The following is a 22,980-nucleotide window of genomic DNA, read 5'->3' as shown; positions in this document are numbered from 1 at the left end:
AACTATACAGGGTTTCTAAAAATGACAAATGGAAGATTATCAAAATCGACGGTAGTTAATATAAACGATATATCAGGTAGATATATCAAATTTGGCAACACAGAAAGTTCACTAAAACATAAGCGCGAATAGGTTCGCAATATTAACACATTCACAGACACATCTTCATCTTTACACAGTAATGTCTTTTGTAAGTGTCTGCATATGCAGTCGGGTCCGTGAATGCGATAAGAACATAGCTATGTAGATGTAGCGTATGAATTTAGATTAAAATAAAATGTATTTATATGTACAGAGTGGAAAAACAGTCTGAAAACGCCTAATTATGTCTTAAATGGATGGTCCGATTGTACATAAATTGGGATACGCCTATTCTAAAATATGGAGATTGCAAATTTGATGTTGCAATATTGCCAGATTTGCCATTTTTCTGATATCATTAGTCATTTTGGTTTTCTAAATATAACACCCTGTATATTGTACCTTTATTGAAACCTAAACTGCAATACCAGTTCCACCGTATACAATACTTTCGATTTTATATAATCAGGAACATCTTAAAACACTTTGGCTGCTGACTTTTTTCTAGAGGTGTTACCCAGGAGTGACAATAACTTTTTTCTAAAATATATATAATAATTGATATTAGAATATATTTAATTAAATAAAGTTATGGGAAACATGCGCACCAGGCTAAGAATTTCTCGCGTATTGCTGACTGGCTCCGATCGGCACAAGACAAGAACGAAATTCTAGAAAAATAATTATATAACGGAATTTTAGAAAAAAATAAGTTTATTTATTTTATAAAATACAGAAATTTGATTCACATATGAGCAAATTCAAAACATTCTTCAATACAAGATCCGGGTTGATAAGGGCATTTTTCGCAGTGATCTTTTCTGCTTTCTAATTTTGTGCTCGGAGCATATTTTGCAACGCTTTCTCTTTGTTCGTCCCTTTTTGTCCATAGGAATTTTTAAAATACTATGTTTGGAGAAAAGATTTTGTAGATTTCTCAACACAAGTTTCTGTTTTTATACACAAGTAAAATATACCGTCTTAAAAATCAACGGGTTACTGTCCCCGATCGGAGTCATGCGCACCTAGCAAAGGACCACTTTGACTCCGATCGAAGTCAGGGTTGGCAGGTTTAAACCAACATGCTTAAAACCTTGATTTAAACCAAGGTTTAAACCAACTGGCTTTTTTAAGAAATAACCTTGGTTTTTTAACGAGCCTCCGAACAGGTGTTTTTATTTACAGTTTTTAATACAGCTGCCGCAAATGAAGAAAATTAGGATAAATAAATTATATTGTTTTACTTTCGAACTTAGTTATTTTGAATATGAAAAGTTGTCTGAATCATTTTTTCATTGTTTATTTCTATTATTTTCTAAAATAATTTATTTACTTTTAAAGCATTTAGACTTATTACCCCTTGTATATAAACCTGGTCCAAACCAAATAAACCTGGTTTAAACCAAAAAACCTGATTTTTTTGTTTTTTTTTCTCCGTTCTCTTTCAGTCCGTTTCGAAATCCGAATTGAGTGTCACTCATGCAAAACTTCTTGTAGAATCGTGTATGGATGACTCTGAGAAAAGGACAAGAGATTATGTCCTTATTACATGACGATTGTTATAATATAAATTCAAAAAGTTATTCTTTGTGATTATTTGAAAAATTTGAAATGGTCTCTTTTTGTGTCCTTCCAAGCTCACTTTGTGCTTTCTAATCGCTCCTATTATATAATTAACACACTGTTTTTGTTGTCCACAAGAGAATGATTCCATATATAAATTTTGTAACTTTGATTTTTGGTATAATTTTGGCGTGATTTATGTCGTTTATTAAAAACCTCAAAAGAAACTACATATTTAAAAAACATAATTTATACAGTATGTCCCTGTAAGTTGTATCCATATGGAAAACTTTTTTATTATTAATTTTACGAAAAAAAAATGATTCTTTATAAAAAACTCTGCATGGTCAAAACCTAAGATTTAACCATCAAATATCAAATTTTTTGAATATTATACGAGGTATGTCAAAAAGTGTAAATTTCACTCAAGAGTAAAGTAGCTTTATTTTTCACAATATTGAAAATTGCTATTATGAAAAGTTGTTTGGAATTACTGTAAAACTGTTTTATAGTATGCAATTACATCCTTCTAATTGAAATTTTTTTTTTTGAAAAATTACGGATAACTAACATTATTTTCCGTTATTTATTTCAGATAACTGTTTTATTATTAATTTAACGAAAAAAAGTGATTCCTAATAAAAAGTTCTGATTGGTCTAAAATCTAAAATACAACCATCCTACGTCAAATTTTATCAATTTTATACGAGGTTTGTCAAAAAATATGAATTTCGCTCAAGAGTAAAATACGTTTATTTTTCACAATATCGAAAATTGTTATTATGAAAAGTTATTTAGAATTAAAAACTATGTTTCAGTATGTAATTACATCCTTCTAATTGAAATATTCTGAACTATAAAGGTACTTTACTCTTGGTCTAAATTGATCTTTTTTGACATATCTCGTATAAAATTGATAAAATTTGATATAAGATGGTTGTATTTTAAGATTTAGACCATCCAGAACTCTTTATTAAGAATACTTTTTTTCGTAAAATTAATAATAAAAGAGTTATCAGAATTGAAATAACTGAAAAAATAAGGAGATCCATAATTTAAAAAAAAAAAAATTTCAATTAGAAGGATGTAATTGCATATTAGAATATAGTTTTTAATTCCAAACAACTTTTCATAATAGCAATTTTCAATATTACGAAAAATAAAGCTACTTTACTCTTGAGTGAAATTCAAAGTTTTTGACATACCTCGTATATTATTCAAAAAATTTGATATTTCATGGTTAAATCTTAGGTTTTGGACCATGCAGAGCTTTTTATAAAGAATAACTTTTTTTTGTAAAATTAATAATAAAAAAGTTTTCCATATGGATACAACTTACAGGGACAGCATTACAACAGAATGGAAAACAGCAAATCTACTAAGATGTAAATAAATTAGAGCTGGAAGGACAGATAATAGAATACGTGATGGTGTTTAAATAGACACATTTATCATACTATCCAACCATGGAAAGCTCGAAAAAGAAATGGAAGATCAAGTGAATAGAGCCAATAGAGCCGCAGGTTGGCTGAATAAAACAATATGGAAAAGTTAAAACATAGGTTAAGCAATGAAAGGCAGAATTTACAAAACAGTCATCAGACCAATAATGACATACGCGGCAGAAGCACGACCTGACACATACAGGACAAAAAGAATGCTAGAAACAGCAGGGATGAAAACCCTTCGAAACATCGATGGTAAGACGCTATGGAACAGAGCTAGAAGAAGCTATACGATGAAGATGCAAGGTGGAGAACATTTTTTAAGAACTGGGTAAGAAACAGAAGGGTACAATGGAACGACCACATAAGCCGAATGACAATAAATAGAGTAGTAGAGACAGCGAAAGACGGTTCTCCAATAGGAAGACGATCAGTGGGAAGACCACGAAAACGATGGAACAACAAATTACTGACGGCACATTGAAAAATCAGACAGCGTCATGTATACACAAAAAGAAGAAGAATAAACAGGACGACCGGAAACAAAAATGGTTGATATTTTAATAAAAATAAAGACCACCATCAGCAGAATAATGAACCTAGCAATAATTTTAATTCTCACCGTCTGTGCATATAAATGTCTTATAGCACTCACTATATTGTAATCTTACAAATATGGCATGCACATCCATCTACTTTATGTGTGTACTACAAGAATAATAAAACCTGTATAAGGTTTGTAAGAGTGAGTATTCCCGTGATATATCCAATATAAATCTCCCTTTATCGTCCGAAAGCTGTATTGTCCGAGGTACTTAACTTAAAGAAAAGGTAATGCTATATGTCACCGTTCAATAATATTCTACCCACGGCATCGCAGTTGACTGTGGCTTTATAAGAGGAAAGGACCACATACGCGAGTCCAATTCTACTTGATAAATGTTTTCGAACCTACTCTTTGACTTAGAGATTCTCTAGTTCGATAGGGCGACTACCTACGGCTTTTATTATTAAAAGAAATCAATAAATTAAGACAGGTACACGCGGTCGAATTGGCTTCGGGCTAACGAGAATCGCGAAAGGTGCATTGTCTACAGGGCCGGTTGCGTACGAAGAAGAGCACAAAAATAGAAAAAGAGGATTTTTGTATAATATGTATACAAATTTTTAATACAATATTGTAACGTTATAGCCAAATCGGTTATGGTTCGTTGTTAGTCATGTGATTGATTCTTACCAGAAAGATGTGTCAACGCTCGAAAAACCGAAAAATATATAAATTTACTGGCAGCAATTCTGTAAAATGTTAAGTTGAAACTTCTTCTTCTTTCTCTTTCTAGCATGATCGCCCGATCATGCTATGATCTTTTACCTACTGGGTTATTTGTTTTTGCACTTTTAACGAGTCTGCTGTCCTCCATTCTCTTGTATGTCCTGTATTCCACAGTTTTGTCTCATGTCTTCACTTCTTATTCTTCACGTAGTAGAGTATAGACTTGTATATACTTCTTACTGTTCTCATTTCAACTGTTCTCATCATTTGTAACGTTCTATTTGTGTCTTAAGTTGAAACAAGTTCTGATATATTTAGATTGTAACAGAACGACGAAATATACATATCTAGGTACTACTAAAGTTTGAATTCAAATTCTATTCTTTTTAACTTGCGTTTTAGAATTTCGTACGAAAAAGCATACTAGGACTATTTTTTATACAGTCTTAATTACACAGAATAATGCATTCTCTGTAATAACTGCATCTTAGAAGCGTCGATGGGAATAAACAAAATCGAATCATTTATTTGCATTGGAAACTCTCGCTAAGAGAGTTAAAAGTGGTTGTAGGCATTTGGCAGATACTCCTACCAGATTTAGGCTCAAGCAATCTCTTGCTAGATAGAAGTCATGAGGGCATTGAGTTTTGTTTTACCGGCGAAAAATCATAGATAATCAAAAACGAATTGATTCCTGAATGAGATATTAAGGCCATCAGTACATAATTCGCAAATATTTTACGGCTATCCCTACTTTTACTGTCTTTACACGGCAAATTACGTGTAGTAAAATTCACACTGGTATGGATATGTAAACCTAGAATTATTAGTAAACTACTATTAGTAAACCTAGTATTACTAGAATGTCATTCTACTTAAAAATGTCATCATTAACTTAAAGAGATGGCTGTTGAATGTTCTTGGATAACTGATATTTGTATAATTGCAAATTATTAATTCAGTTAATAAATGTGATAGTTTTTTCACTAACTACGTAGTCAGTGATTGTAATAATTTATATATGTACAACAAAAACTAATACTCAATCGAGAAAAGAGGAAAAGTGTTAAAGTGATTTCTTAATAATATATTGTTACTATGGAACGCTTACAATTTTTAACATCTTTAACAACAAAATACTTGGATCACAGAATATATTATCCTCATGTATTCTCTGCTTGGATCTTCCACAAATAATACACAATAAATAACTTTTTATTAAGCTCAGGTCCAATCAACTATTTATCAAATACATTATATATCAATATTATTTAATCAACAACTCAAAATATTCAGACATTGTGTTCATTTTTTTCGAATCCTGAAAAAACCAATAAATATTTTTGAAAAATTGAAACGCAGAATGAAAGACTAAATTATTACCGAGGGCCGAAAGTCCCTTAGAATAATTAAAAGTTTATTTTGAATGAGATATTTGAAATTAAAAATCACACTAAATTTTCTCTTAGTTTTTCATCCCTGTAACTTATTAAAATAAACATTATAGAAGTTCTCTGGGACTTTTGGCCCTCGCTAATAACGCAATCTTCCATTCTGCGTTTAAATTTTTCAAAAATATTAGTTTTCTCAGGATTCGAAAAAAATAAATCCCCATTTAAATAGCATTGCAGCCAAAAATACGTACCCATCCTCTTAAGGGGGTCGCATAGCGGTCCGCTACGTCGTCAGGCCGTACCGGCTTTAGCCGATGTAAAATGCTGGCCACTCACTTACGGATATCGAAGAGGCCGTGGTATGCAAGCCAGGACTGAAGGCCATTATTTGAGTAGTTAAGTTAATGAACTGCAGTTGAGACGCCATACACATGCAGTTTTGTGATCGAGCGTGCCAACCCCTTTACGAAAACTGCGTGTATGTGGTGATTTTGGCTTCAATTAACCGACTGTCAGTCGCTCGGCCTCTTCGATATCCGTAAGTGAGTGGCCAGCATAAGAGATGTTTGTACTTTGTACCGCCTTTTCGTCGATACAGGCAATATTTGAGCATTTTTTGAGTTTAAAAGTGTGATTGGCAGTAGTGTTGTTTAGTGATAGTATACAATCAATGAAATAGTACGAGGTAATTAAATATTTGTCAGAAAGTTATAGAAGCCATGAAGAATGGAGAATTAGATGTGACGGTGGTGTGAACTATGGTGTGCTTATCAGGTAAAAGTAAAAAATTCTCCTATTGATCACAACACGGTGTGCTGATTTTTAAGATATTGAAAGAGAATGATGGGAAGATCACTAAAGACGGGGAGTTTAAAGCTAGTAGCAGATGGTTGAGCCGATTCGGAAGTCGCTGTAATTGTCATATCAACCAAACCATATTCAATATGTATAAGACTGGCATTTTTTGGAAGAAATTGACTAAACGAACTTTTATCGCACGTAAACAGAAGTGATGGATCGCACAGTAATGGTTGGAGCAAATGCAGGTGAGGATTGCTCAGAAAATCCAAGAGCATTATAAAATAAAGCAAAATCTGGCTTGCCTGCAATTGGGAAGTCTAATCTTAAAGCTTGGGTGATAGCTTCCCTTTTTGAGGACTTGTTTGGTCATCATTTCATACTTGAAGTCGAACGTTATTGTCAATCTAAACAAATTCCATTTAAAGTTATACTAATCATCGAAAACCAACGAGATCATCATCCTCCTGCAACTTTAAATAATTTGACCCATGTAAAGAAATTGAATTTTGACCACCTAATAAGAAGTATTAGTATAAGAAAAAAACGAACTCTCTGTTGAGGACTTTTGGAAGCAATTCAACATTTTAGATGTAGTTCATTGGACAATCTTGGAATGAAATTTCACAAAAAACGTTAAATGGTGTCTGGAAAACTGCGTTTTTTATTACTGACACTAGGGTGGAATTGATGCCAGAGCCTGATGAAATTAGTAATGTGAATAAAGAAGTGGTTGCCATCGCCATGCAAATAAATTTAGAAGTGGATGGTGATGACATTCAAGAACTGCTGGAGTACCACAATCAGAAACTGACAATTGATGAACTCATATAAATGCATGAGCAAAAACAAGATAATGACGAGATTAATTGTTTAGATCCAGTTCAACCAGAGGATCAAATGAAGGTTGGAAACGTGATTAAGAGCCTCATTTTAAGTGAAAAGGGATGACAAAATTTAGAAAATATAGACTACAACGAAGAGCGCATTTCTTCTACAAAGAAGGAATAAAAAATTATAAGAATGCTATGAATAAATCTTGAGGTGTAAAGATGGTTAAACTCACTTTTACTGTATTCTATTATTGCCTTTTGCTGCGTTTGTTTGCTCTTCAAACCAGCGTAGCATATTATAACTGTCGGTCTGAAAACCTATACAAGATTTACTATTACAGCTAAACAGAGGCTTTTATAAATATACTTAAAAAATCACAAAGACGTAAATGGGAGAATCCCACAATCGAGGATAATAAGCACAGCCAATCGAGAATAAACCACCAAATTTCTATCAGATTTGCCAAAAGTAACGTTTTGTGCAGATCCATTAAAATTTAAATTGCTTATTTACTCTTTGCCTGAAAGTTTCCTGGGGAGTATACGTTCGTCTATGTAGTCGCTGAGGACGTCCCTGATGGGGATTAAGGAACACGCAAATAAAACTTCTCGTTAGTTAGTTCTGTTCGAGTTAAATCGATACATGCGAGAACGGGTTTGAGAAAACGACGAATCGCGGTGGTTGGTGTGTTGGTACAAACCGAATAAAAGAGGACAGTGTCAAAACGATGGCAAAGCGAGATAAGTAATTCTTGGGCTAGTGTTAATTAAACCAACATCGACTCACGCAACGCGATCAACATTTGCATAAATCGTTGCAGTTTTGTTAATGAGTAGATTTTTTCGAAGATTTTACTATCTGGAATTTCTAGTCCCGATCTCAAAATGTATACAAACGCGCCTTAAATGTAATTAATCGCTATCCACAATATAAAAAATTAAGATTTTCAGTATGAAACCAGTTTATTTCATAATGTATATGATTTTACAATGAGACTCCTGTTTTATCAAACAAAATTGTGTTCGAAACTATCACAAAATTAGCCACCAAATATTTATTATTCAAAAGATTACTTAGTTCTATCCATATAGGTACTTTTACCTGGAACATATCCAGCCGCTAATTGCAGGGAAGTACGCTGACCATTCAATTGTTATATTATATTATTATGAATAGCTTAGTACGGATAATACAGAGGTACATAATTTCAATATCTGCTAACGTCTGGAACTAGCTTTCAAACCGAATAAAAGAGGACAGTGTCAAAACGATGGTGAAACGAGATAAGTAGTTCTTGGGTTAGTGTTAATTAAACCAACAGCGACTCACGCAACGCTATCAACATTTGCATAAGTCGTTGCAGTTTTGTTAATGAGCAGATTTTTTCAAAGATTTTACTGTCTGAAATTTCTAGTCCCGATCTCCAAATGAACAAAGACCCATCTGAAAATGTAATTAACCGTTGTTTACAATATAAAAGTTAAGCTTTTTAATATCAATCATTTTTATTCCAGAACTAAAAAGAAATCTCTGTCAAAGTAGTGTAAATAGTGACAGTGGTGACATAATAGTGGTGACATGGAGGAAGCCACGTCGAGGAATTGTGGAACAGGTATAGAGACGTTAAAGAAAACGGCAGTGGAAATAGTTGGCTATAAGAAAAACAAAACCTGGATGACAAAACAAAGTAATAAAAAAACAAAACAACAAAACCTGGATGACAAAAAAAAACAACATGGGACAAGATACAAGAACGTAAACAATCTAAAGTCAAGTTACTAGGAACGAAAGATAACGATGAGAAGCAACGATTAGAACAGAAATACTGGGAAAAAACAAAGAAGTCAAAAAAATGAAAAAAGTTCATACCACAACGGACTCTTTAATGAAGCTGAAAATGCGGCAAGAGAAAACCACGTACAAAAATTGGTATGACATCACAAGAACCTTGTCAAGAACAAGCCAAAATGGTACTGCTAAAATGAAAGATAATAAAGATAGTGCCGTACTGAAAACAGAACAACAAGAACAATTCTTACTAGATGGATGAACTATTTCAAAGAAATGTATGACGTACAGGATGTAACAAACGAACTAGAAAAGGAACCTAGAACTACAGGAACCGAAAACACAGACACCCAACGAACATGAATATCAAAGAATTCACCCACTGGAAATGAAGCAAATTTGTTCGTCCAGCATGGATTTACTTGAAATTTTCACAGAAGGTAGGGAATAGTCCAAGGATCATTTTATATATCATGACGCTAGCATACGCTAAAACCTTGGGGGTGGTTGCCACCCCATCTCGGGGCTGGGAATTTTTTATTACATTTTAACCATGTAATTCGATGAAAAAAGTGATTCTAAGAAAAAAATGTTTTTTACATTTTCTTCGTAAAACTAATATTTTTCGAGTTATTCGCGCATGAAAATAACAGTTTTTCGACGAAAAAATCGACTGTTTTAGAGGGTTTTTTGAGAATACCTCGAAAAATATGCATTTAATAAAAAAAGCTGTAGATATCGAAACTGTATCTTTTATTATCACCAACCAAATTCTTTTCCTGTAATATCTTTAGGACCAATACTAACCGAGATACGGCATGTTAAAGGTTAGCTTTTTTTGTCAAATGCATAATTTGAAATATTCAAAGCCAAATAATACGAAAAATTTGCATTTTTCGAGGAAAACTTAAATAATGTTTTTTTAAGTTTACAATTAAATCTTAAAAAAAAAAGTTTCTAGCATGAAAATTAAGAGCTTTTAATAAAAAAAATGTCGGTACCTGCTTTTCTCTACGAAAAAATCAGTGAAAACAACCCCCTAACTACCTTCCTAATTTAAAATTGGTATACCTTTATATATAAATAGTATAAATACCTTTCTGTAGTTCCTTTTAAATTTATATTATAAATACACTCAAGGAGTTTGATCTATTTAAAATACCTAATTTTGGAAAAATTGGAGTTTGAAGAAAAATTGATTTTTTTTCAATTTGGTATTTTTCACCTTTTACTTCAAAATATCTCCGAAAATACCGAAGATACGAAAAAAATTATAAACTACTAAATTGTAGCTTTTTTAATGACTAAAATTACCCTGTGCATAGATTTTCATTATAGTGAATAGTTAGCCAGATATATCTGTTTAAAACCTCTATTTACCAGCAAACACCCCCTTATTTGAGCCCTTTAAACCCGTCCCAATTAAAAACTAAGCGATCTTACGGAATTTAATTTACACAATCTTATAGCTCTTTAAAAATCCTACAAAAGCATTTTTGAAAAAACTTTTTATCGCCAAAAATATATAGAATATTTTTCGAGGTATTCTCAAAAAACCCTCTTAAAACAGTCGATTTTTTCGTCGACAAACTGTTATTTTCAAGCGCGAATAACTCGAAAAATAGTAGTTTTACGAAGACAATGTAAAAAACAATTTTTTCTTAGAATTACGTTTCCATCGAATTACATGGTTAAAATGTAATAAAAAATTCCCACCCCCGAGATGTGGTGGCAACCTCCCCCAAGGTTTTAGCGTATGATAGCGGCATGATATAGAAAATTATCCTTGGACTATTCCCTACCTTCTCTGAAAATTTCAAGTAAATCAATGCTGGACGAAAAAATTGCGAGCCAAAATGCTTCCTTTCCTCAATCGATTATTGGGACCGACCGACCGGCTCTGTCCTGTCATACAGCTGACCGACTATAATAATTTTTATTTATATTTAACTTAGAATGTGTGTACTGATTTTCAGCCTTAGTAAATGGAAATAATTACCTTCGTAGGAAAGCAACTTTGATACCCTCTCAGTAACCCCTGTTCTACGTTTCGCTTGACCGACCGCAGTATGTTTCTCTACACAATCACAGTAACTGTGAAAAGTCTAGCTTTAGTAAATTCAAAGAGATTGTTCAGCGCTGCCTCTCCGTCTACCATACTACTGTATAAATCATATAAGAAGAATAAAAGATGCTCGAATACTAGCACAATATTGCAAAAATGAATCTACTTCACTACAATAATCTAATTTCTTCGTGTGATAAGTATTTTTTGTTTAGGCAAGCAAACAATTATTAAAAAGCTGCTTTACATAAAGTCAACATTTTTACTGAAAATTGCCGTCGCAAATTTTCCCAGCGGGACCTCGTCGGCCTTTCGATTCCCCCGGGAACGCTCGATCTCTAATCATGCTCATCATCAGCCCAGCTTTTCCTTCTAGAGCTAATGAAATTCTTAATCGACTTCCCCATCTAGGCGCTGCTCACGTTCCGTAATCACCGGAAAATCAACACAACGAACGTTCTGGTTGTCGAAACACAAATAACAAATATTTTTAACCGATTTTGTGCTCGTCGCATGTTTGTGTATAACGTGAAATTAACCGGTCGATTGCATACACGGTGCTACTGCTCGGCGAAAAACAAACAAATCGCGATGCATTTTTTCAACCTGCCTACCGTATGTAGTACGGTAGAATTTGAGACAAAAATAAATTCTCCGTCAAAAAATTTCTCAAATCTCAAAGTGTCTCAAATGTTTGACCAAATTGTTTGGAGACTTTATTTGTTGCCACTTGGTCATAAGAAATATCTTTGATTACCTATAGTCCACGGTAATAAGTATTTTTCCAAACAGCCAGGGTACTGAAGCGTTTTTTCGACAGGTAATACCTATAAGAGCAAATTGTAACTATTTCCTGCGTAGGATCTGGCGGCCATTTTTATTTATAAACAATTAAGTGTCAAAAAATGGCATTTTCCATTTTTTTTTTCAAATCAATGGAAAACAGGGAAACTTATGTTTTTTTAGTACAAATATCTCCGAGCTTATGGAAAAAGCTTTAAAATGACGTATTACAAAGTTTGATATACTCATTTAATGTTAATATAACTGCGAAAAAAGTCGGAATTGCAAAAAAATTATTTTCAGTAGTAACGGCACAAGAGCTCTAAAACTATTGAATTTTTACCGAGTGACACTTTGACAGTTTTAATTTCACGAGCCGACGGCGAGTGAAATTATGTCAAAGTGTCACGAGAGCAAACATTCTATATTAATTTTAGAGTTCGAGTGCAATTTGTTGCGATTATTTCATGAATAAAACTGTTCAAAACCAAAATTTTATTGTAATTTATTTATGTAAGTACAAATTAGTACAATTAAACACAAAGTTTTTATAAATATTTGACGAATGAAAGTCATCACTTTTATAATTTTTAAAACAATAATTGTCATTAATGTCACTGAATGTATTTTTTCGTAGCAACGAAGGGCATCTGACGTAATATACTTAACGACGGGCAATTATCAAAAATTATCAATAATTCAGATTTCTGTAGCTTTCTATTGGTCAGAATCTCCTATGAATGAAATAATCACAATAACTGTTGTAAAAATTAGTGTAAAGCTTTGAAATTTTTGTCAAATAAGGGTTCTTTGGTGTTTAATATGTGATAAAAATTTCAAAGCGATTCATTCAATTTTTGAAATTTGTTTGTTTGTTTGTTTAAATTTGTTTAAATTTTATTCAAATTGTTTATCCCAGAGAGCATTTTTTTTGCAATAACATAAGTGAGAAGAACATGACGTTAGAACCATTCCACAGGTGTCAAATGAAAGAGCAGGAGCTATATTTTTAACTTGATTTAAAAAAAGTGAATAAAAAATGCATTTATTAGTAATAAATAATTATGCAAAAGTATCGTAAATCTTTCCTTATAAACTTTTTATCTTGTTATATAAGAAATTATACATATGTATTACAATTTCTATCAATAATGGTATAGATAACATTACTTGGTAGCTGTGCACTTAAAACAGGGTAAAAAAGTTAATTTTTTTGGAAAAAGTTATTCAAAAAGTTTATACCTAAAGAAAAATTGACGATACTTTTGCATAATTATTTATTACTAATAAATGCATTTTTTATCCACTTTTTTAAACCACGTTGAAAATGTAGCTCATGCTCTTTCATTTGACACCTGTGGAATGGTTCTAAGGTAATTTTTTTCTGACTTTGTTATGGCAAAAAAATGCTCTCTGGGATAAACAATTTGAATAAAATTTAAACAATTGAATGAATCGCTTTGAAATTTTTATCACATATTAAGCACCAAAGAACCCTCATTTGCCAAAAATTTCAAATCTGTACACTAATTTCTACAACAGTTATTGAGAAAATATTTTTTTTGCAATTCCGACCTTTTTTCGCAATTATATTAACAATAAATGAGTATATCAAACTTTGTAATGCGTCATTTTAAAGCTTTTTCCATAATCTCGAAAATATTTGTACTAAAAAAATCATAAGTTTCACTGTTTTTCGTTGATTTGACAAAAAAGGGGAAAATGCCATTTTTTGACAGTTAATTGTTTATAGATAAAAATGGCCGCCAGATCTTACGCAGGAAATAGTTATAATTTGTTCCTATAGGTATTACCTGTCGAAAAAACGCTTCAGTACCCTGGCTGCTGAAGTGTCACGAACAGGGTATATTTTTGTCTTATTATCCTGGCCTACTATGTATTGGTTATAATTTTTTATTTCTCTCACTATATCTTTCAAATAATCTCCTTCAGCGGCAACACAATCATTCCGGAGCGATATCTCTTGCCACCGATCATTTTTTTAGATCGGAAAAAAGGTGGTAATCGCTGGGGGCCAGATCTGGACTACATGGTGGGTGCGGAAGCAATTCAAATTCCAATTCGTGAATTCTTGCCATCGTTTTCATCGAGAATGGAGATCAAGCATCCTAATACCTCTCTTCAAAAAAGGAGACAAATCGGACCCGGAGAATTACAGAGGAATTAACTTATTAAACACAACACTAAAATTAACAACCACAGTGATAACAAACAAATTGAATAAAATTATACCAGAAGAACAAGGTTTTAGGTCGGGAAGGTCATGCACTGACGCTATATTTATAATGAGGCAAGTTCAAGAGAAATGAGAAATCGTTGGAATACAACAAATCGGCATATTTATAAGAAAGCATTTGACAGGGTCACATTAAAGGACGTTATCCATTTGTTATACTCGAGAGAGGTACCTCTAGGAATAATTAAAACGAAAATTTACCACAAACAACAACACAATAAAAGTAAAAGTGGAAGATGAACTAACTGACCCAATTGAAGCCAGCAATGGGATAAGACAGGGGTATTCCTTGAGTCCTTTATTGTTCAACCTGATCATGGACGAAATAATAAAAAAAGTAAGAACTAAAAAAGGATACCAAATGAGAGAAAAACAAGTTAAAATAATCTGCTATGCAGACGATGCAATACTAATCTCTCAAAGTGAAGATGATTTACAACGTATGCTGCACCAATTTAACATAACTGCCACAAAATTTAACATGTTAATTTCCTCAAAAAAGACAAAAATGCATGGTTATAACAGCAGATCCAATAAGATGTAAATTGGAGCTGGAAGGTCAGATAATAGAACAAGTGATGCAGTTTAAATACCTAGGCATCACACTACCTAGCTACGGGAGGCTCGAAACAGAAGTGGAAGATCAGGTGAATAGAGCAAACAGAGCCGCAGGTTGCCTGAATGACACAATATGGAGAAATAAAAATATCAGAAAAGAAATGAAAGGCAGAATTTACAAAACAGTCGTCAGACCAATAATGACATACGCGGCAGAAACACGACCCGACACAGAGAGGACAAAAAGATTGCTCGAAACAGCTAAGATGAAAACCCTTCGAAAAATCGATGGTAAGACTGTATGGGACAGAGCTAGAAGTACAGATATATGACGGAGATGCAAGGTGGATAACATTAATAACTGGGTAAGAAACATAAGAATAGAATGGAATGACCACATAAGAATGACAAGAAATAGGGTAGTCAGGACAGCGAGAGACGATTCCCCAATAGGAAGACGATCAGTGGGAAGACCACGAAAATGATGGAACGACAACTTACTAGAGGCACATTGAAAAAACAGAGTCATGTCTATACAAAAAGAAGAAGAAGAAGAAGTTTTCATCGACTTACACGATGCATTGTCTGGTGAAACAACAATTTTTGCTTGAACAAATAGGCCTTTTTGACAATTTCGGTCTTCAACTTTAAACGCTCCAATAAACAAATATAGGGAGTATTCGCTGTTAATGTTTCTCGATGTTTTAAATTGTCAATGGGAATAATTCCTTGTATGTCCCAAATCACAAAATACAGAGGCCATAACCTTTCCAGCAGCGCTTTGTTGAGTCTTTGGTCGCTTTGGACAGATTTCTCCGGGTGTTGTCCACTAAGATGACTTCCAATTTGATTTTGTAGTAAAGTGATGGATACACGTTGCATCCATTGTAACATAGCTGCAAAAAACTCAGACTTATTCCGATTAAACATCGGAAAATAATCGCGATAAACATCCAAACAGCGTCGAGGTTCATCTATTCGTTGTTGTTTATGCTCTGGTGTAAGAAGACGTGGCACCCATTTGGAAAACAGCTTTGTCATGCCCACATGCTTATGTATAATAGTCAAAATGCTACCCTTTGACAACTTTAAAGTGTCAACTATCTCGTGGAACTTGACTTCCGTATATTTTTTCGATGTTTTCGGGAATAACGGCCGTGTTTAAATTTAGCAAACCACACGTTTAACTGTTGTAATCGGTGGAGCAGAGTCCCGGTAACACGTTTTGAGACGTTGCTCAGTTTGAACGGAATTTTTCCCATAAAATAACAGTGATATATTATCACACGAAATTGATTTTAATCGATTGATTATAAAAATCACAAACGTAGCGCCACTTCAAACACTGTACCTAACGCGTTAAATAAACATCTTCTTTAGTTTTATTGGTTTATTGGAAAAAATAAATTAAATAGTTATCCGAATGACGTGAATATTTTGACAATATGCTTTTGAAGGACTACCGAAAAGTAAAATGGAAAATTTTCATTTCTGTTGCGTTTACAATGCGTCTTGTGGTTCGAAGGTTGGTTCGAAGACCTGGACTCAACAAAAAGTCATGAAAACATGTCAAGATGTTTCGAAAGAAAAGTACTAAGGCGAATCTACGGAGTGGTGAATAACAATGGAGTGTGGAGAAGAAGATACAACTTGGATCTTTATAGAATATAATCTGAGGTGGGTAGGGCATATAATACGAATGGAATAAATTGACCAATGAGAATACGTGTCTTGCGAAAGAAGGCGACGGATATGGGCGACTGATGATAAATATTATTATGTAGAAAGATTTGGGGAGATTTGAAAGATTTCTAATTTGTTGTAGGTAGGTTATATAAGTCTTTGAAGATCGTTTTCGTTGTCTGCGACTATGGTCTGTTATTAAACCAAGAGGAGTAATTCAAATTTACCGCGCCGTAATGCTTGTTTACATAGTATAACGTATTTACGCCGTCTACGTAGTATAAAATTTTAATCTCGTTTTTTTTTTTCATTTATATCCTTTTATTTTATGTATTTGTTATCATTTTATCCATGATGCGATTGCATAAGAGAGCAATCACTGCATTTTTCTGGCGGATTCGGTTGGTACTGGTTGCATAAGTACTCGGATAGTATTGGTTACATAAGTATTCAGCTATGGTATTGAGGATAAACGACAAAGATTTTCGGATTAGGCTAGCAGCCTACCCATCATAGAAAAAAGAATACAGACTCACAGTACCAAAAACCCAGTACCAAAAGTATTTCAACATTTTTCGTCACTTGTTCCCAATTGTTGGCGCTCGTTCCTGTACTATAAACTCATACTCGAGCTGAGTGTGAGCATCGACAAAACGAGCAACTGCAATCGGGGTGTTGCAATACAGTTTTTTAACCTTTTAAAATCTATCCTCACTTCAACAATAAAAGTATAATAGTTATGTACAAGGATAAGCACGTGTAGTTAGCAAAATCGCTTTATCGCGTCCAATTTTACGTCTGATACTGCTTTTTACTGCATTTTAATGGCACACGTGTGAATAAAATACCAACGAGTATGACAATAAAAGTCCAACAGTGTTAATGTATTAATACTGCAGACACCATGCATAAATTAGCAAGAAAGTTTCGCTTTTTAAATGGGTATGTTTCGCTTTTACACAAAATCTATGTTTATATTATAGATTTTTTCTACATCTATAGATCTAATATAAATACAGTTTTGTAAAGTAAAATACGGGAACACGAGATGCGCTGTTTGCGTGAGTGTTCTTTCGCAGAGATGCCTAGATATGAACCAGAAAGTATATGCATGTTTCATTGATTTTGAGAAGGCATTTGACAGAGTACAATATAATCGTCTAATCAGAAATGTTCTGATTAGACGATTATACTATCGACCTAAAAATTGGAAATATATTCTGGTATCAAAATATGGAGGACAGATATACTTGTGAAGCACAAGAAAGAAAAGCTAAAAGTTTAATAGACTTACATTGTAATTCCTGCAGAAATAGAACGACGCGTTGAAGAGCGTGTTGAAGCGATGAATCAATTTAAACGTCGGCAAAGAGAGACAGAAAATTATAATAGAGAAGAAGAGAAAGAGGACTGCACCCCACAGTACTGTAAAATTGATAAATATTTACTTTTACGATAAAATCAGTTAGAGTTAGACCATCATGTCCCCAAGAATATCAAGGAACCGCGCCAGTGTGGGCGGTAGAAATTTTAGTAAATTGGTTAATTCATACAATGATAAAAAAATTAACACAACGTAATTAGACCACTACATAGTAAAATTACCACGACACTGATCGATTCAGCTCTCTAGCTCAGTCGAAAGGTGAACGCTTTAGCACCTGTATGTTAAATTTCTTTGAACCGTGTCATTTTACCGACAATTCATGGAAAAAAGAGCCAGGCTTTTTAGGACAATAAAAATAGGGTACCGAAGCAATAAATTAGAGTTTGGTATTAGCTTAAGGATCAATTTTGAGTGAAATTTCGATATTTCAAGTTGCGTTGAATCTCGTCTTCAGTTTTTATTTTGTTCTGTTACATTTTTCTATTTCACTCGGCCTGCCGCGCCAACGTTCCGTCGGATTTCTTTCTTAGAATTACATCGACCGCAATATATTTCATCCCAAAGCAGTTGCGGCAGTTTGTTATGGTAAACAAAAAGGTAAGTAAAGAAAGAAACAAAAAGACATTCGCCCACTCACGAATGCTACAACGACAACGTATTGTTGGTGGGTTCACTTGTTTCTGGAATTGCTGCAGTGGTCAACTTCTCGGTTATTGTCGTTGAAAAGTGTATGTTGGTTTATCGTAGAAGATGCATGACACTAGCCGGTCCGAGAATGTAAATAGAAGTTATGAATTTTTCTAGTATGTCTTATGGCTGTATGACACTATACATTTTCTTGTATCATTTCTAATATCGTTTCTGATATGTCAAAAAAATGCATAGTGTCATACACAGATACAAGAAACGATATCAGAAACGATACAAGAATTTGAGTCAGACACAGATTCTTGTACAAGAACTGCGCCAATTTCTGCGCAAAGAGCAAAAACGTAAAACCTGCTGGTAAAACATCTAAAATGTCATAATTATTTACTCATAATGGCGGCTAAAATGAAAATGGGATCATGTATTGATGAATTTATTTGTGTTTTTGTAGGTATTATTTATAAATCTTTTATTGATACTTAATATACCGTTTGGTATGGACTACTGTTCTACTAATAAACATATATTTAGCTCCTAGTAAAGTTCAAACTATAAATTTAGGTTTCATGGTGCATAATTTTTTAATAGACGAAAATATTAATAGTTCCTAATTTGGACCAAACTGAAGATAATTCTAATGCAAATATTTTAGCACAAATATCAAAACAAAATAAAAACACAAATAATAATCAACCTCAAACAATCAACGTAAAATTCTGGTTAACATTAAAATGTTAATTAAAAGTTTATAAAATATTTAAAATCAGCTGTAGCTGTAGATGCAAACTACCATAACGTGACACAGGGTGACAAACAAAATTTCGACCAATCCCGTGCCGAATTTCATACAATTTTCGATACAAGAACTTGCATAGTGTCATACAGGGCACAAATGTACGTACAAGAAATGATACAATAAAATGTATACAAGAAGCGATATCAGAAACGATATTAGAAATGATACAAGAAAATGCATAGTGTCATACAGCCTTAAGAAAATTAAATTTCATGTTTAACACGTAATTATATTGTCAATGAAATTGATAATAAAAAAATATGAAAATATTTTTAAGAAACGCTTTTTTTAGTTACGAGTGACTAAAATTAAACATAAAAAAATCAACTAAAAAGCAAAAAATAAAAAAAATTGAAAAAATCAAAGAAAAGCGTGGCGCGTCTTCATCGAATAAACGGTTTTCGCACCACGCTTTTCTTTAACGAATGTGTTAAGATTTTTTTTTATTTTTTGCTTTTGAGTTGATTTTTTTATATGTTTAATTTTAGTCACTCGTAACTAAAAAAAGCGTTTCTCAAAAATATTTTTTTCATATTTTTTTATTTTTTACTTTTTAGTCTTACACTTTTCAAACATTAAAATATATCGCCATGTTTATTAAAATATGTATAAAACATATGATGTAAAAACATGAAAAGTAGTCGGAATCGGCAAAAAATTTGAAACTTTATTGTTTATTTATGAAGCATAACGTAAACAATTAACGTAAAAAATGAAATTATGTGTAGTTCATATAATTAGCTACAATCTGTAAAAGTTTAAAGTTTCTTCATTGTAAAAAACTAGAGAATTTAAGCATTTTCCGTTAAAATCCCAAACTTTCATTCATTTGCATTGAAGAAAAGCCAGTCAAATTAACGTCTAAAGATTTGATGCAAACTATTGAAGTAAAGAAAAGCGTTTAAAAATAGTAAAAATTTATAAATGAAGAACGAATATACATACCTTAATTCTTAGATGAACAGACAGCGCCTGAAAAAAATAATAATTATTTAGTAAAATAGAACAACAGATAGATTTAAACATGTTGCGGCAGTCAGCAATATTTCTTGAATAATTGCAATTATTTGGAATATGTTATGTGAAATAAGTTTCAGAATAAATGAAAAAAATATATACTAAACAAAATTATAAATAAAACATAATATAAAAAAACAAGCGAAGACTGTTTTGTTTTCGTAAAAAAACACATTTATTCTAAATTATCTACCCTAAATGCATGATCTTAAGATTTCTGAATACGTACTTTCCTAGTTAAGAAGCTTTTCAACTAAGTTCAAACGTTCAAAATTCAAACCATCATATTAAACGAAATCAAAACTTAAGTTTCATTTAAGAAGAATATAGAGTAGAATATAGGAAGATCTAATTTCGTAACACATAAATCAATAACAATTGCCGCCTATGCCTACGACATCAGCATTATGTCTCGCAGAACGAGGCGGTAGAAGGAGATCGAAAATCAGAATTTGCAAAACTATTTTCAGACCAATAGTATGTTATGGATGCGAGGCATGCGTGCTGACAGGAAACAAAAAAAGAAAGCTGGAGGTTTTTAAAAGAAAAGTCCTAAGGAAGATATTTCGGCTTATTAAGATTTAAAGATTATTCGGCAGAAAGATTGCCGAAGAGCTTTCCTACTTCTTCAAGCCATTTTGGCACTATTGCTTCGGCTGGAAAATGAAGTTGTTCAATTTTAATTGATCCGTTGAACTCACAAAAGTTCAATCTTGTTAGCCTTGGTTGAGAAAACATTAGATGACGAGTTGTGAGTCTCCGTCTTCTTTCTTATTTTAAATCTCAAAAACAGACTTCCTTCGTATCTTGGTAATTTCTATTATACGAAATATCTTGTGAACAGGAGTAGGTTTCCAATACCCAGATATTATTCGACCCGTCAAATTTAAACCGTTTCCAACGTTGTGAGCGTGAGCAAAGAGGGGCCCAACACGAGCTGAGTCCTCTGCTTAAAGGAAATATATACATTATCGGTTTACAACGTTCTCCGTCTTCCGATACCCGTTCGCCATTCCTCTCTGTCCGCACATTGATCTACTTGCAGACCTCTTTCATCCATGGCTTTGTTTATTCCTGCCTGCCAACTTTTCCTCGGTCTACCTCCTCTTCTTTTACCTTGCGGTCTCCAGTTTTGTACTTGTTTTGGGATTCTGTCTTCGTGCATTCTTTGTACGTGACCAAACCATCGTAGTTATATTTCGTTGATTTCGCCATTTATTGTATGTATGACCTTCATTATTTCTCGTATCCGTTCATTGGTAACATGTTCTCTTTTTGACCTTCCTGCAGCTCTTCTCCAGAAATCCATTTCGGTGACCTGTAACATTCGTTTTGATTCTTCCTTCATATGCCATACTTCGCAGCTGTATGTTATAATGCTTTTCAGTGCGGCGTTATAGATCTTTTTCTTGTTTTGGTTGTTTATCTGCTTGTCCCAGAGTACTGAGTTTAGGAGCGTAATTACTTTCCTGCCCTGAGTATTTCGCTCTTTAATGGCTCCGTCCAGTGTTCCATCATTCGTGATTTTCATACCCAGGTATTTATATTCGTTACATTTACTGATTGTTTCTCCTCCTTCTAGTATTAAGTCCTGCTGCGTTCCACCGCTATTCATATATTTGGTTTTTCTTATGTTGATCTCTAGTCCCTATTTCCTGTATTCCTCTATTAGCTTTCTTGTCATGTAACAAATATCATCGTAGTCTTGTGCTATTAGTATTTGGTCGTCTGCGAAACAAAGAGTATATAGTGTATGGTCATTTAGTGGGAGTCCCATGTTCTTGCATTTCCGTTTCCAATTTTTAAGAGCTTGTTCCAAATATATTTTAAAAAGTTTAAATGTTGAATGGGTTGCATGTGAGAGTTCATTTTAAATGAAGTAAATGAAGTAAAGTAAATGAAGTATTACATATTTTACTTCATTTTAAAAAGTGTTGGACAGAGGCAGCATCCTTGTTTGAGCCCTTTATTTGTCAGAAATCCTTCGGTGAGTTTGTTTCCTTGTTTAATTCTGGAGGTCGTGTTGTTATAAAAATTTTTGATTATTTTTATGATTTCTATGTTTATATTTTGTATTCTCCATTGCCTCCCATAACTTTACCAAAGGTACACTGTCGTATGCCTTTTTGCAGATCAATATATACGAAATGAATCTCTTGGTTAACCGCTGTTTTCTTTTCCATGACTTGTGTGATTGTAAAAAGGTGATCAATTGTAGATCTTCCGGCTCTAAATCATCTTCTATTCGGTTTTTTAAGATCCTTCCGTATATTTTGCTGATTGTTGGTGTAACGGAAACACTCCTCTAGTTATCACATTGTTTTCGATCTCCTTTTTTGTATATTGCTGACATATACGATAATCTCCATTCTTGTGGGACTTCTTTGTAGTCGATGCATCTTTGTAGTAGTTTCCTTATGTGCTGGTAAAGTCTTGGGAGTTCCGTTTTTTATCAACTCGGCTGGAATACCCCAGGTCGTGGTGCTTTACCGTTTTTTAGTTCGGTACATACTTTCTTAATTTCATTGGTGGATAGCCTTATTGGAGATCATGTTTACTCCTACTGTGTCCTGGGATAGTTCTGATGTTTCGAATTACTTTCTTTTTTCT

General features: G+C 33.2%; 1 protein-coding gene across 4 annotated transcripts in view; it reads right to left on the bottom strand.

The window, feature by feature from the left end:
- Positions 1-22,980, bottom strand: part of LOC126884667 (frizzled-2) — a 404,908-nt gene that overhangs the window by 140,125 nt on the left and 241,803 nt on the right. For 3 of the 4 annotated variants that reach the window (XM_050650737.1, XM_050650736.1, XM_050650735.1), the window contains one exon: positions 20,299-20,325. The gene's annotated coding sequence lies outside the window, so the exon portion shown is untranslated. Of the gene's footprint in view, positions 1-17,816; positions 17,887-20,298; positions 20,326-22,980 lie in introns of those variants that run through there. The other variant, XM_050650738.1, reaches the window with a different exon arrangement.

The sequence above is a fragment of the Diabrotica virgifera genome, chromosome 5 (assembly GCF_917563875.1).
Source record: "Diabrotica virgifera virgifera chromosome 5, PGI_DIABVI_V3a".
NCBI lineage: Eukaryota > Metazoa > Arthropoda > Insecta > Coleoptera > Chrysomelidae > Diabrotica > Diabrotica virgifera.
This window is presented reverse-complemented; position numbering and strand designations above follow the sequence as displayed.